Source organism: Aphelocoma coerulescens, chromosome 9 (genome assembly GCF_041296385.1).
Source record: "Aphelocoma coerulescens isolate FSJ_1873_10779 chromosome 9, UR_Acoe_1.0, whole genome shotgun sequence".
Classification (NCBI taxonomy): Eukaryota; Metazoa; Chordata; class Aves; order Passeriformes; family Corvidae; genus Aphelocoma; species Aphelocoma coerulescens.
The window spans coordinates 16,228,891-16,243,992 of record NC_091023.1 but is presented as its reverse complement, the minus strand read 5'-3'; the positions used below and the strand labels follow the sequence as shown (position 1 = coordinate 16,243,992).

General features: G+C 45.6%; 1 long non-coding RNA gene across 1 annotated transcript; it reads left to right on the top strand.

The window, feature by feature from the left end:
• The first annotated feature begins 624 nt into the window (after positions 1 to 624).
• LOC138114586 (uncharacterized) lies at positions 625 to 13,711 on the top strand. The gene is made up of 3 exons (XR_011152679.1): positions 625 to 709; positions 5,263 to 6,446; positions 13,611 to 13,711. It is a non-coding gene; the product is annotated as an uncharacterized lncRNA (long non-coding RNA).
• The last annotated feature ends 1,391 nt before the right edge of the window (positions 13,712 to 15,102 follow it).

Below are 15,102 nucleotides of genomic sequence, written 5' to 3'. Positions count from 1 at the left end.
TTGTCCCCCCTATCTTCCCATTATAACTTTTCCCTTTTTTTAGTGCCATTCGCTGTCTCCAGCTCAGGCTTACACATCACACCATCTGCAGAGCTGGAGGAGCTCCCAGGACACTGGGTAGGAGTGGTGGCAAGAGGAGAGGATGGCCTGTGACAGCACTTTGGGGTGGCCAGAAGCCATCTGAATAGGCAGGAAAACAGCACTGGGCCACTCTGCCTAAGCAATGCCTCAGAGATACACACAGATACAATAAGAGATGTTGCTGGTGGCAGCAGCTGCAAGTCCCTGACCTGAGTGGACCCTGTGGAGCTCATTTTGTGCTCCTTCCCTCATCTACCATATCTTTTCCTGGCTTCACAGCCCACAACATGATGCTCCAGAGCTGGCTGCTGTCCCCATTCCCGAGCTGCTCTGTGCATGGATGGGAGAGTGGCTAGCCCAGCTCCTGGACCCAAATGCCCAAAGGCAGAGCAGGGAGAAGGGCTGCATTTCCCAGCTGAGGTCTGGGAGCAATTGTGGCCAAGGAATGACTTTCATCTGGAGCACATTAGCCATGGGTGGTGCTGCCGGGGAGCAGCAGCTCTACTTAAGGCAGCCTCTGCCAGCTGCCTCTGGGCTATCAGCACTGGAGGGGCTGTGCCAAGCTGTGATTTTGGGTGCTGTCCTGTGGGCTGAGGTTCCCCAGGAGACCTGTTCCTGTGCTGGGAAAGTAAGTGCAAGGTTTCACCCACCTTCCCTCCCCTACCTCTTCTCTTTGCTTTGTTCCACAGGAAAGCAATCATAGTATCAAGTGTTTCTTAATAACTTTTTAGGTTGATGACTAATTTTTCAGCCATGCTGAATGATGGGAAATAGTAAGATATTAAGCACTGCTGTGAAATAGGTGTCCAAGTGAGAAAAGCATTAGGGAAGCTGTGCAGGAGAGAAAGGTTTCTGAAATATCCCAGTTTCAGGAAAGCCTCCATCCAGTGGCTCTGTGCCTGGGAGGCTGACACCCATCCATTGCCAGGTAGAAACCCATAAAAAAATGAGTTTGGTGGAGCTCATGTTTGTGGCCTTGCCTTGCTGGCTAGGGGAGGGAGACCTAAAAGGTTTTTTCTCTTAAAACCCTTATTCTGCCCTGGGCAAGGATATTGGATTTCAATCTAGGCTTTTCAGATGGGCCTCAAACAAATGGGAGGGCTTGTGAAAGATGCGAGGAAGTAAGATGTGGGTTTGGATCCCAAAACTCCTGTTCCTAACAAGGAGCCATGTGAGTGCTGCTTTGGAGGCTTTCAGCTCTGAATTGCTGGATGCTCCCTGTGGTGCCTCGCAGGCTCCCAGGCACTTAGGGCTGAACAAATTCACTGTTTTGGGCTTATGGTCCCCATTTGGGGACTGTGCGCTCCAGGCAGGCCTGTGCTGTGCCTTCCCCACTCTCCAGCTGTGGCCTTCCATAAGGATTTAGCTGAGGGGAGTGGGGAAGTGAGCAAGAACAGGATGAAATCACCTTTTTGTGTAAGTCAGCTGATGCACTGTATAAAATGCAGGTCCAGGGTTTGAACCTAGAATTTTCTTTAATAACAAACCCCACTCAATGAATGTAAAAGCCCCATGCAGAGCCTTTTACTGTGTTAGTCATAGCTTGAATCCTTTATGTTCCCTCTTCTAATGGCAAGTATTATCCAGCATGCCTTGTTACAGTGCAGTCTTTGGAGGGTGTGGAAGTAATGATGGTGCCTGAATGCTGTTCCAGAGATCTCTGCTACAATTCACAGCAGATAATAGGAGCCACAGCCAGATGGATAATAGAACTGACCGAGATCCATTTATTGCTAAGAGACTGTCTGAATATTTGTACATAGCTCGAGCCACTCCACCCTCCTTCATCACATTTCCCAGGAAAGAGGGAGGAGGAAAAACCCCAAAAGAGGGGTTTTTGGGGAAGGGAGGAAGGGAGAGATTTGAAGGGAGAGATTTGAAGAGGAGAGGAAGGGAGAGATTTGAAGATGCTGATGCATTCGTAATGTCTTTTTTTTTTTTTTTTTAATGGCCCTTGTAGTAACTGAGCCAGAATGGTGTAGGTTGCTAATGTATTTACAGCCTGCCTATGCAAGTGAAGGTGGGATGACAACAGGAAATAAATGGTGGATTTGGGATGGGAGCCTGTCTGAAGTCTAAACTAACATCTGATCTCAAAGGCATCTTTCCTTGCAGGTAAACAAGCAGCCTGAGGGAAGGTTTCAGTGATAGGCTGCAGGCAAAGCCAAAGTCAGGGATAACAGCAATAGCCACTCTAGAAAAGGTTGACCTGATTCACAGCATCATAGTTCACTGCCACTTCAAATTTTCTTGGTCTTCACAAGCTTGCTAAGCTGCTTAGGCCTTGTCAAAGCTGTCTGGAGAGGTAATTTATGTGCCAAAATATATATGTGTCGTTCAAGTTATTCTGGATTTTTGGTGTTTGACTGACCCTCCACTCACCTTTCCCTGTCTTGGATGTATTTGCAGTTTTTAAAGAGCATAAGAAGTTGGGGAATTTTTTTTTTCTTGATTTCAGAGTATCTTCTAATGTGATGTTTGTGCCTGTGGAAATTAAGATACTTGTAGCTTATCCTCCTGGTGATTGTCCTTTATCTTTCAACGGGGCCCATGGCCGTGTTAGCCCTTTTCTTATCCTGGTGCTGGCTCTGTCTGTTCAGTATCTGCTGTTTCTAGGATGTTGGTGAGGAGCAAGAAACAGGCAATGGCAAAGTCCAACCCAGCAACAAAGGAAAAACTGATGATGGCATGTTTTCCTACTTATTTTTCAAGGTGGTGGTGAGTAGGGAAGTTAAGCTGCAGTGTTCCTGGCTCTGGGGAAGGACTGGGGTTTGGTGTAGGTTGAGGAGAACAGCTTTGTGGCAGTTTACTGATGGTCACTGCTTGCTCCTGGCAGCAAACCTGGCTGTGCTGAGGCCACGATGGAGCTGGATGATGTGCTGTGGGATGTGATGTGCTGATGTACCTGCCTGCTGGCCCACTGCCTTGGTTTCCTGGCCCCCTCTGCCCGCACATATCTGGGTGCTGCCAGGAAGTAAATGCAGCCTTGCCCCCACCTTACCCTTTGCTTTGAAACACTTTGTGGTGTTAAGAGCATGCCTGAGAGTCTCTGATCTGAGGCACTCATGGCTCCCAGATGTTAGAGCTGCTCATGGAGTCCTTGCCAAGCCTCTCTTCTGTGACCATTCATTTTTACATTCCACATTTTTTTTCCTTTATCCCAGAGGTACCAAATCCTTTTCTTTACTGTTCAAACAGTTTGTTAGCAGAACTTATTTTTCCTGTGGTCCTTGGAGATCATTTAATTTGTTCAGTTTTGGTCTAGGTTAGACTTGCACTAAGGAGGAAAAGTCAGCTCTGTTGTGATAGGCAAATGTGTTCAGGTGCAAGCCTGTTTTCAGCCCTGGATCTGATCACATGCTGTCGGTTGTTGATAACAAGCATGTGGGGCAGATAAGGGCTTTGATCACCAGGCGGGGCTCCTGGGCTCTGTTCTTGGCTGTGAACAGCTGTGTGAACACTGAGCACCTTGTGTTTTCTGTCATCAGGACAGGGAGCTGATTTGGGGAGGGACAACCTCTGTGTGCTGGAGGCTGACAAATGCTGCCTGAGGTGGACAGTGAGGGAGTAACAAGAGCACCTCTCAGGAAACAGGAGATGTGAAGGAAAATGAAGCAGCTGGGTGCTTGCTTATCCCTGGACACAGCAGGTGTACAATGTTAGGGAGTCCTGACCTCCCCTGTGCTGCCCTAATAAGGGTGCAAGAGGCAAGCCCAGAAATCAGAACTCTCTACAGTAGTCTTCTCCCACGCATCCCTTCTTTCATATTTTCCTTAGAACCCAGAGGCCTGCAATATGGGGTATTGCACAAATCTGTAGCAAAACTCTGCAAAATTCCCAGTATCCTGAGTAAATTAATGAAGGCGTGTTGTTTTCCAGCTGGTTGGAAGAGATCTTTGTCTTGGAGAGCCTTTCCTCTTGTGAGACCTCCCCTGGCAGGTTATGTGCAATAAGCCTTTTGCTAGCAGCAAATACTGGTCTTGAAGCATTTTCCTGAAGCTTTTGTGGAAGGTGGAGGGGTGGGGTTTCTCTTCTACACTGAAATTAAATGTCCACATTTTACAGCCCATCAGTTGTCCCTTTCAGCTGAAAGATCCCACAGATGCTCTGGGAAGACAGTGTTTGCTTTTTGTTTTTCCTTTTTGTTTTATAAGATGATGTAGGAAGGGCCATTTCAGGGCAGATGTTAAGAGAACTGGGCTACTCAGACATTAGGAAATAAGTTCATCACAAAAGATGCAGGTACGTTCCAGGCTAAATTTGGATTTTTCTAAGATGTTCTGTTGCCCGAACAGAAATGTGAAGTTTAGGTAGTGGACATTCCCTGACTCCAAGAGCAATTTATTACATTTCTTCACATACAGTTTGGTTCACTTACCAAAAGTCCTTCAGAGTTCTCACAACTCCTAGGTTTAGGTCAAACAGGCATATATACTAAGGGAAAAGGAATGTCCTGAACTGTGCTCAAAAACCATGACTATATAGTTTAAATATCATTTTGAGGAAAAGAACTTATGTCCCAGAGGAATGAGTTCTAGCAACTCCAGTACTGGTGCTGTGTATGACAAAGTATTACTAAAATGTTTTTCAAAGGCTGCACTGTCTCTCTGGAGACGAGCCCTTTCCTTGCCATCTTTTGAAATGATGGTGGCCAAAATTTTTCCATACTAGGAGTTGGTCAGTGGTCAGTCTTCACCACAGTGTCTCTGTGAAATTACCATGACTTGTGGTCCCAGTTCACTGAAGCATTTTTGAAATGTTACTGTTAGGCTCTTAAATCTAAGCTTGGGAGAAGCTTTAATGGAAGTAAAAAAACCAAAACCCCCTATTTTCATTAAAGTTTAGGAGTTGGCAGGGATGGAGGCTGCCTAACCTTCAAACAGATGGCTGGAGCTCAGACTGTGCTTTTCTAGTGGCCAGCAAGACCTGAGCTCTAACTGCAGTTGTGGCTGTAAATAAGTTGTGGACCACAGGCAAATTCTTGTTCTTGCTTCCTCCCTTCCAGAGTGGATGAATTTGTTCTTAGAAACACAGCTGTCCTGCATGGCATGTCAGGATCTGTGTCAGCTACCTGTTCCTGTGGCAATCCTTTTTTATCACATTCTGAGTCCTTCAAAGAAACAAGGGAAAGGAAAGGTGTGGATTAAATGACGGGTGTCTTACCATATGTTTTTTTTTCAGTTCAAGCCTGAAGTAGCACAAAAGGACTGCAAGTTTTGATGCAAAGTAGATTTCCTGAAAAAATGAGTGACTTTTTTTAAACATTGATGGACATGCTTAAATCCTTCTTCAGGCATGAGTTCCCTTCTTGAATCATAGCTTGCCTCTGGTCACCCTGTATAGTCAGTGTATGCTGCTAGAAGAGCAAAGTAAGAGAGCAGCAGCGTCACCATCACAGACAGAAAAGTAGGACAAAATCCTGGTTGAAATCCAAGACCTGAGCATGAACTTGCTCACAGAGATGATCCAAAATGCTGTCGAAAAGATGGCTGCCTGAAGAATTGGATGTGACCACCCAGGAATTCCCTTGGGTTTTATGCCCAAGCTGCTGACTACAAAGCTTTTCACTTGCATTGTCTACCAAATGCATGTGTAGTTTCAAACAGAAATATCTGAAAATCATCTCCATTGGTTTTGTTGGCTGGAAGTAGTGATCAGTGTTCCTTTTGTTCTAGATCTGACAAATGTCTCAAACATGAAGAATAAACAAAATTGTAATACAGCATATATGATGAATTTCAAAAGTTCTTGTAGTTTGCCTTCTGCCATGAATATAATGGCTATAAACTGGTAAATACTATGACAAATTAATTTGCATCTGTACTTTGATACATCTGCAATGATATATAGAGCGAGTGCATGAAGAATTGAGGCCTGTTACCACCCCTCCACACTGGTGGTTCTGGTTTAATGAACAGCTGAGCTACTCTTTAGAAGATCTTTTATCTTTCATGCATGTCCATTTAGATCAGCCCCAGAGAGCAGACTGAAAGCAGCCACTGTCCTTTGACCTGTGTGAGGGAAGTTGAAGAGTGTGACTTATGAGGAAACAGCAAGAAAAACAGTCTATGATCAAAACTTGCCTGAGTGGTTCAGTGGGAGAACCCTTTTTGTTGCACCAGTGCTCTGAGGTCATGCAGTTTGCTGTACAACAGAGTCTAGTATCACCCATTTTGCTGCTTGTGCCCAGCTCTGGTCTGGTTCAGGTTTGTTCCTCATTGTGGTCTCCAGTGTTGAGCTCTGAATGGTCTGGGTGCTGATGCACTTTGTGACCTAAATCTTGCTGAGCATCTCTTTATACTGGAAGAGGCAACCATAATTCCCCTGAAGCTACAGCACAGTCAGAACCCACCTCTAAAGGACAGGTAACTTTTACTGTATGCTGACTTCAGCCTCTGCTTCAAATCTGGGCTGGGGGGGTTGGTATTTCTCACTGAGGTCTTAGAATTAATCTTACTGATTACTGTCTACAACTGTAAGCAATGAGAGGTATTGCCTGTAACCATATCAATTAAAAGGAAAGCTCCCAGTCTTTTGCCTTCAAATGTTAGTCAGGTCAGGAAAAGATTTCATGAGTCTGGGCAGGAGGTCTAGAGCTTAATTTGTCTCTCTTCTGCTGCTGTTAGGGAAGGAAAGGTTTAATAGACCATTGTTCTGATCAGTTTGGGACTTCCGACTTTGTGTCTCACTAGGGAGTGATCTTGGTCCTCATCTGAAAAACTGTGGTGAGGGTTTCTTATTACAAGCATGGGGATTGATCAGCTAGTAGCTATAAAGAAAGCCCAGGTCCAGGAAAATCAGACAGCTGCTAGCCAGGAAATATCCCTGGATAGGAAAGGAACTTTCCAGAGTGTAGTTTTAGATCCTCAGTTAGTATTAATGGACCTGGATCCCTCTTTTGTAGAACTGTATGCTTGAAAATAAACTGAAATGTAAAAGAGAGAGGATTTAGTCATGGTAGCTTAAATTCTTTTCTTTTAAACCACGTGAAATATCAGGAGGACAGGAAGCTCTCCCAGTGGTAATACCATCCAGAGCTCTAGCTGCCTCTGAATTAATAAAGTCCCCAAGTGGACTGATACCACAGGATGCAGATGTTTTAGTTCTGGCAAGTAGCATTAAACTGCAGGCCAAGTTTATATTAAAATTTTCTCTTTTTTTCATAGCCTTCTCTTTTTTTAAAAAAAATCAAAAACACAAAACTAAATGCTCACCCAGACTATAAGCCTTGTTTAAAAAATGTGAATTGGGTGTATGTTCTCCTGCTGGCTTGGTAATTTGGTAGATGTTAACACAATGTAAATACAGCACAATACAGTTTAGCATGGTGTTTATAAGGACATATGGGAACTATCAATTTTATGCAACCTAGTACTGGGTTTAGTGCTTCTGAAGGGCTCTGCTTTGACTGTGTGAGCTTGACTGTAGTGGGAATGAATTATGAAGAGGAGCAAAATGGGCACGTCTTGTAAACATGGTAAGGTTGTAAGACCCAGATAGATGGGTAAATGCTTTTCAAAGCCAATACAAAAAAAAAAGAGCAAATCTGAGGTCAGATAGCAAAATCTTTGAAATGCAAGACTGAGTGTTTCTCGTCCTGTTTGAGAGCATTTCCCTCTCATGCCATATGGAGAACAATCACTGATATTGCTTGTCAGTCTAGGCCTGTTCTGGCCCAGAAAAAAGGTGGGCTGCCAGCTACAGATCCTACAATGAGCCCATGTCTTCACTGCTCAGTGATTCCCTTGTGCAGCAGAAATGTTGGACATCTGTTGCCAGCCAGCAAAAAACCCAAAACCCTAGGAATGTGAGTATGAAATGCACTGTCTGAATCAATGAATCAAAGTTGCCACAATCCTAATTTACTGCATATGAGATGTTTAGACCAGCAGGGTCTTCCTGGCCTTTGCTAATATAACATGTTGCAGAGCATCTCTCTGTATCCCGTGACAAGAGATGAGTGAATGTATGCAAGGCAAAATGCCAGCAGAGGCTTTCCAGGGCTGCTGTGAGGGTGTTTGCCAGGGCAGAATGGCTAGATGATACTGAGGGTGTATCAAGCCCCAGACTGTGGGGTGGGGGGGAGAACCCAAAAACCAAGAGTTAATTACATAATGGTCATTGCAATTGGACTTGGAGGGGTTTCCTTCCTGACCCCAAATCTGGCATTTGGTATAACTGTGCATGGGTGAGGAAAAACAAACTGAGTATGTGGGAGGCTTCTCAGCTCTGGGAGGAATTCCCCACTTCCTCATCCCCCTTCCCAGCTCAGCTGTGCCAAAGGTTGATCTCTGCTCTTTCTGTCCAAGGTGAAATGCTTTGGGTGCCCAAGCCCATGGGTCAGAAGGAAAACATAATCTCTTGTGGCCCATATCGTAGCTGGAGCAAGTCAGAGAAAAGTCCATTATTGTGTCTTCTGCCTGTAAGGGACAAGAGACCATCATTAGGAAGGGTGACAGCACAGGGTTTTCATTAGGCAAAAGGAAGGTTTCATGCAAGGCCAAGTTACTTTCATTGCTATGGAGGCTTCATGGCACTCTATTTCTTGGGTGTGGGCTCAGTCCCCCCATTGAGACTTGTTTATTCCAGAGCTCAGCAGGTTTCTGGGAAGTGCTGTAATAGCTGGGAGGAGATCCCATGGAGAGGGTGGATTCTCTCGGACACATGCTGTTTAACAATGCCACTGTCTGCAGAGAAACAGAAAATAAACAATGCAGAATCCCTGCCGTAAACCATGCACAAACACCAGAATATGAATAGCCTCTCGGAAGGTGGCTAGTGCCAAGCAGCTTTGCTGCTATTGTTTATTGTGGTGGAGGAACTAGAACCAGCTTTTCAAAATAGGTCAATATTGCCCATTCATAATGGGTTAATGGTTTCTGCAGCTGAAACTGAAGTATAATGGTTCCTGGTGAAATGGGGGAAACATCTGTAGAAAGCAAATTTGGAAGCAGTAAAAACTGCAATGAAATAATTTTGTTTTATTCAGACATCTTGGGCAGGGCAAACAAAGGCCCTCTTCGGATAGCTGTTGCAATTGCAAGTAATAAAGGCTGAGGGATTGTCTCTGAGGGCTGATCATTGGAGCACCAGGCAAGAGAAGCAGGTGAAAGCAGTCAGACAGGTGGGAGCAAAGCACAGCCAGAGTGGCCCTGAGGGTGGGTTCCTTCCAGCTCAGAGTGTTCTGGGATTCTGTGTCTCTGAGTACTGAGTGGCTCTGCAGAGTAAATCAGATGGCACTGAGAACACAAGGTCAGTTGGCATTTCTGGGGGTGTTTTCCTGTAGATTAGCTCTGCTCTCCAGTCCTTAGGATTGGATGTGGGTGTCTGGAGTGTGTTTGGTGTGCTCTGGCACGCATCTCTGTCTGGCTTCATCTAAAAGGAGTCCCCCTTGCACCCTCCAGGATCACCTTGTGATGTGAACCAAAGTGCAGTACATGGGGACAAGTTGGAGATCTGCTTCTAAAGCCCCTGTTTGTCTGAATTCAAGTGCTTGTGTTGGTGTGCTCTAGGTATGCTGACATATGTCTGAGGAGGGAAGCAGCTCCTGGGGCATGCCAGCTGCACATCTGTAAAGCCCAAGAGCATGTGTTTGAGCCAAGAGAGAGTGCAGAGCGCCTTGATGCTGCCAATTGCCTCTTGTGTTTATTCTTTGCATGTGGGTCAGCTGACAGGGGATTGTTTCATTCTTCTGTCTGCAAGTTTTGGGCAACCTGGGGAGTCCGTGGCTTTTGAAAAGCAGCTCCCTGAACCTTTGACAAGGCCACTGAAACTTATCTGTGGCCTCTGGGGTAGGATTGCAGGTGTTTAGCAGTGAGCCTTTGTGTACTCAGTGCCTAGGTGGTAGTGACTCTCATTTACCCTCTACTCGTCCATCCCAGCCATTTGCAAGGACACTTCATGCAGAAAGCAGAGAAGTAACTGCTGTGTCTTTCTGAGTGAACTGGAGACAAGGGTTTTCTCCAGAGGAGCCAGGTCACTCTAAAATAAGATAAGCACCACCTATGCTAATTGCAGTGGAAAACTGAGAGCAGCTTGTATTGGGCTGCTGTGTGTTGTCCCTAAGCAGGGATTATGCAGAACAGTTGGGTTCCAGAAGGGCTCTGGAAACAAAAGATGCTCAGAGGGAACAGTGTCTCCTGCACTCAGGGGCAGTTTTCAGGTGTGGGTTTTTTTTTTTTTTGAAGATGTATTTTTAGGAACTGCTGGGATCTGCATTTAGGTTGTAAGCCCTGGAGCCTGTTCTCTATTCACAAATGCATTCTGTAGTGAAGATCAGTTTGTCAGCACTCTTTTATATTTTCCCCTCCTCCTAACATATGACCCACTCTGGGTCATATGAAGGAGACATGGATGATATGTGGCAGCAGAGAAGCTGCAGACTGCAGCTGGCTCTCCAGCAGGGCTTGGTACTTGGAACATTCCCAGCTGCAGCATCTCCTGCTCCAGCCCTGTGGGCCGCTGCAGCTGGACACAGCACAGGGTAAGTGGTGAATCTGGGACACCACTGAGGTGGATGGGTCTGTAAATTGGTGAAGTATGACATGTTGGACATTCAGCAACTCCTGCCCAGCTACTGACATGCTCAGCAAGAATAAACCCCAAGGGATTATTCAGAGGTGAGTGAAATAAGATCCTTTTCCCTGAACAGCAGCAATGTAGCCTTATGCGTCAGTGGCTGGTGAGTACAGTGGCAGTAACTTCCAGCAGATATCCAGTTGAGTCTGGTCCTAAACTTGGTAATAAGAAGCTCTCAAAGCTTTGTGCTACACCTTAGAGGTCTTTAGCTCCTCCCTAGCAGCAGGGACTGTAATGATTAAAGCTCTGAGACTGAGGATATAAATGCCTACATGTGCTGGAGCCGTTCCTTAGGTCAGATATTCACTGCCTGCCACAAGGTTACAATTCTGCCAGTGATTCCCACTGTTATCCCAAGGCACATGAATGCTGCCAGGGTTCATGCCATCCTTGCCAAACCATGTCTGCCTTGGCCCCATTGCAAACCAGGTCCTGAAAGGAAAAGAGCAAAAATCATGGGGACCCTTTTGGGCCTGACCTGCAAGCATGGCAATACATTGTTTGTCCTGCAAGCTCTCCAGCAATGAAGAAAGCAAATACCAGTCTGGAAATAGCTTGTCTTGACTCTCCAGTCTTGCTAGAGTGCAGACTAATACTGCTTGCCCTGCTGCTGTTGTGCTCTGAGCTTGCCTGCCAAGGACAACCATCCTTGTGTTTCAAGAAAGCCATGGTAAACCAGAGAGATGTACCCTTAAAATCGTACTAGAGAAGCTTTCAAAAGCTCAAGGATTAAGGAAGTCTGGATGTATGAGAGAATCAAAAATTCTTGAAGGATTATTTGGCCTCACAGAACAGATGGAATTCTAGCTATTTTAGGAGTAGATATTTCCAGATTATTCTTTTAGGTACCCCTTCACTGAATTATTAGGCATGCCTGACAGTCTGCTGCATAGAATACCTTGAAGAATTAGGGAAATTTTATCTCTTCTCAAACACCAGCGAAGTGAGACATGTGGAGACTAAAATCCACATCCTCAAAGGAATGTAGATTTGTAATTTCCACTGGAAAGTGGTGGAGATAGCAGGATTTCCTCAGGGTTATGGTTAAGCTGATTGACTTTTCTGGTATATGGGCATGTAATTGATTATCTTGGAGGCTCTGGTACTAAGCATTTTCCTTAGCTGATGTCTGTAGAGGAGGACAGAAATGAGCCTGTGTCCCCTGAGCCAGTCTTCCCTCAGTTGCTTCCCTGAGTCACTGCTGCTGCCTGTGATGGTGTTTCTTACCCTTGCCTCTCAATCAGCTGATCTGAGCTCTGTGGGAGTCAGGTGGGCTCCGATTTTTGGTAAAGTTATTACAGGCATCATCTTTCAGACTCAAAACACAAGACCCTTCTCTTATTCTTCCTGTTATTGCCCTGTTTTCAGCTGTGCAGTCTGGAGTGCCTGGACTGGCCTCGGCTCTCCTTGCCTAACCTCTCACAAACAGCCACGAATTTTGAAAAGGGCCTTGGTTTTCTCTGCCAGCACTCTTTAATTTTGCCTTTCCTCCTTGCAAGCCACACTGAAGCAGCGCTTTGCTATTCTCCGGGAGGAAAACTAAAAAAAATAAAGTAGGTCATGGTGTCATGTAAGGCAGCCGAGCGCTAACATGGAGCCAGGCGAGCGGAGCAAAAAAAAGCCCTGTGGGATCGGAGATGATGAATGACCAGCTGTGCGGGATAAACAGGGATGAAGGGATCGATGGGGAGCGCGGGAGCCGAGCGCGGCAGGTGGAGGCGCCGGCGGCCGCTCCGCTCCCGGGGCTGGGGGCTCCGGCTCCGCTGGACCACGCGCCCCCTCCCGGCACAGGTGAGTCTCATCCCTTCCTCTGGAGCAGCTTTCCTTGCTCTTCCAAGCAATGGCGGTGGTTGGTTTTTGGTTTTATCATGGTTTTGGTTTTTTATTTCTTCCCCTCGCACCGGAGTTCAGTCCAAATAGCCCTCGCAGAAAGCATGGGACAGGCATGGAAAATCACTGTTAGCAGACCAAAAATATCTTTGGTTGCAGATAATTTTGTTTTAATTTTTTATCCTCTTTATAGATTTGAGTCCCCTTGTTTATGTCAGTTGGGTTTTTTTCGGAATTAATTTCGAAAGAAGGAGGTGGGTTTATGCCTGCTAGCTCTCTTGATTCTCACCCAGCATTACTTACTGGGCCTGGAATGGATCTCTTTGGAATATGGACTCGAGCCTGACCTTATCTCTGAGGCAGGATTCCACCCTAGTGTTTAAAGGGAGAAATTCAGGTCTGGCTTATCCCTGTAAGCATCCCTGAACTTGGGATACTGGTTACAATTTGGTGTGGATAATGATCTCTGCTATATCCCTAATTTAGAATTTCAACCTATTAAAAAAGAAAAAACCAAAACAACCAAAAACCAAAACCAAGAGTGACAATCAAACTCAAAAGACAAAAACGTTTCAGAGCAGTGCCAGGTGAGAGAGCTTGGGGTGTTGATGTTTTTGCTGTAGTCCTGGAGACACAGGGATTGATTTTGACTTTCACCAGCCTGCTTATACCATTGCTATTGTCACTCAAGACAAATTCACTTTAAATTTGTCCTGGGTAAACATGTGTTGCAGGGCTCCCAGTCCTCCAAAACATATGCAGCAAGGACAATTTACTTCTTCCCCAGGTCTCAACCCCCAGCCTCAGAATTGGGGTGGGGGCCCAACTGGGAGGAAGTGATCCTGGATTAAGAGGCTCAAAGTGTCAAACCTTAGAAGTGAGGGTTCTTTCAGACTTTGGAGGGCTTCATTTTTTCTGTAGCCCTGTTCAGAGAAACCAAAAGTTGTCTCTGTAGGGCTGGCATTTAAATCCTGCTCATTGCTCCCATCTGATTATAAATGCCTCTTCAGCAAGTTGAGGCCAACCTTCCCTTGTACCCAGTGGTTGGGGATGTAGCATGTTCAACAAGCTGAAATATTCTTGTGGTTTTTTTCTTCCACTCTTTCCCTGTATCCAACAAGGTTGGTGGAACAGAGCTGGGTGGTCTCCTGGTGTTCTCAACATTTGCTCCCTGAGCTGCACAGAAACCAGTGCTGAAGTCCTGTGTCTGAATGATTCTTGAAATCTTCATCTTTTCCAGTTCTTCAGCCAATTTACTTCTGCAAATGCTTGGAAATGCTGGTGAGTGGTGGAAGCAAGCAGTTTCCAGTCTAACCAAGGATTTCTCTTGCTTCTGGCTCTGTAGAAGAAATTTTAAGATCAGTTTTAAAATAGTTCTGCCTAGAAAGAGCTGGTTCAGGAAGATGGCACTAGCTAATATGCACAGGCCAGAGATCTGCAGACAGTTGCTCCTGTAGACAAGCCTGTATCTGGTGTTTGAGGTGAACTGTGGCGTGCAGAAAGCTCTTCTGTCCAGAGTGAGAGTCTCAGCATTGCCAAGGGCCAATTACCCACTCCCTGTCCAAAGTAAGTGTCCTGTTTACTGTCTGAACTGGCTGACTCAAATTCCAGCTTTAGTCTGTGCTTCTAAAAGATGCTGGTTCCAAGGTTCTTTCAATACTATGCAGACATCAACAAGCCTTCTTGGTGCCCCTAGAAGGCTGCCTGGTGAGGAGGATTTCCCTTGCTTAAGAAAGGGGACTACAAGAAGTGAGGGGGGGTTGGCTGCCCATGTCTGTCCCTGTGCTGGTGTTCCTGGCTCCTGCTGCCATGCTTGAAGCATGTGACAACTCTGTGCCTCCCCTCACAAAGGCACTGCTTGTCCTGCAGTTACCAGCCTGTTTTATGAGCGGAAACTGAATCAGCACATGGTGTTCACCAATGTAGGCCACTGTTGCTTCTCCTACCCACTAGGTGTGAGCTTGGAAAACAGTTTGAAACAGAAGCATAAAATGGGCTTTGTGGAGATGTGTTAGCTCACCTGGAAGTCTCCAGAACCTGTGTGTGTATTTTTGGAAGCAGAATATCCCAACTTTACAACTTGCAGTATTTGGAAGCACAGCACAGTTATGTGGCTGTTCCAGCCCCTGTGAGACTGGGAGATGAAAATAATGGTGTTTGGGGTAGTGAGTGGGGCAGAGGGACCGTTTTGGAAACTGCAGTAGATTAAATGGCATCAAAGCATGGGTGGTGTTCATTTGCTTCCCCAGAGGTCTTTAGGTCTGCTATTAGGCTCTCCCTAATTATTTCTAAGGCAATAAATCCAATCAGAATACTGAAAGAGGTTCACCCAGACCAAGAATTGTGTTTTAATGCTCCTCCTAGTACATTTAATTATTAATCACGTGTAGAAGATTGGCTGGTTCCACCTTTTCTTTCTCATTTTGTGTCTGTTGTGATCAGCAGGTATCCTGATAACCAGAGCTTCAGCATTTCAGAGGACTTTGTGCCAAATAGTGTCTCTTTACTTGTTTCTTTCTTTCCTTACTCTTTAAATATTAGGAACTGTAATAAAGCCTGCTGTCAACCTTTGGCTTGGATTCGAAATACTGACCCACATCCAAATTTTGCAAT